The following is a 1,204-nucleotide window of genomic DNA, read 5'->3' as shown; positions in this document are numbered from 1 at the left end:
AACTGCAGACTACTATCCCTGAAACCTTGCCCTGATAGTCACCTATATTCATTTACTTTTTATCGCCCAACAATCACTGTTAGCTGTTCAACAAATGACTATAGGTGACCTTAGAGTGAAAGTGCAGGAATGGTATTTTCAGGGATTGAAGTCAGAGGTCCAAGCCTTAATATAAGCCTAAGTGGAAGGTTCTAACACCTTTTGCTTAATTGCGGTAGGTACTCAAACTTCCCAAAATCAGTTTTTTCTGTTCAACAAATGACGATAAGTGACCATCACGCATAGGTGCAAGAATTTGCAAGGATAGTGGTTGAGATTTTTTGCTTTAATCTACGCCTAAGTGGGAGGTTCTACCACCCTTTGTTTCTTTGCTAGAGCTTCTCAAATATTGCAAAAAACGCGATTTTTTGACACTTTGACCTCGTTTTTCTTAAAATCTGGAGCTGATGGAAACTTTATGCTTACGTCAAAAAGAGCGTTAACATTTGCTGCATAATTTTTTTTCCTATTGTTGTTGGCCTGTGTAATAAGTATTGTTAAATAGCCAATACCCGCATGTTTCCGGCGCCTTCGAACTCCTTTCGAGCTGTAAAACAATGACCCAATGCTATTGCACGCATATGTATAATACAGGTATCGAATTTCCAGCAATTTCCTATATGCTAATCTGGGCAAAAACCTACCTACGCACCAAATTTTAAGCAAATCGGACGATAAATACGATTTTTTCGAATAGATCGGTTCCTGGTCCACCGGAGGGTTTTCCCAAAATTTTCTTTCGTAAAAACCTTCTCCTGGCAATTACGAACAACTGAAAAAAAAATTTGCCAAATCGGCCCAACCGTTCTCAATTGATGAATTACTATACATTTTTTACACCATTTTTATATATATAGATATAGGCAAAAAGCTACCTACGTACCAAATTTGAAACAAATCGGACGATAAATACAGGTTTTTCGAATAGATCGATCTCTGGTTCACTTCCCGGAAAAAAAGAACCGGATATGATAATTTAGGCAAAAATCTACCTACGTACCAAATTTTAAGCAAGTCGGGCCATAAATACAATTTTTTCGATCGGTCCCTGGTCAACCTACTGGGGAAAAAAATGTATTTTTTGCCTACGACATGGTGGTTGCTGAAAGCTATTTATATACAAAATTTCATGAAAATCGGACCAGCCGTTCGCGAGATAACCTGT

The sequence above is a fragment of the Rhagoletis pomonella genome, unplaced genomic scaffold (assembly GCF_013731165.1).
Source record: "Rhagoletis pomonella isolate Grant_MI unplaced genomic scaffold, Rhpom_1.0 Rhpom_scaffold_00001, whole genome shotgun sequence".
NCBI lineage: Eukaryota > Metazoa > Arthropoda > Insecta > Diptera > Tephritidae > Rhagoletis > Rhagoletis pomonella.
The sequence above is the reverse complement of the archived record's forward strand: the minus strand, read 5'-3'. Positions refer to the sequence as shown.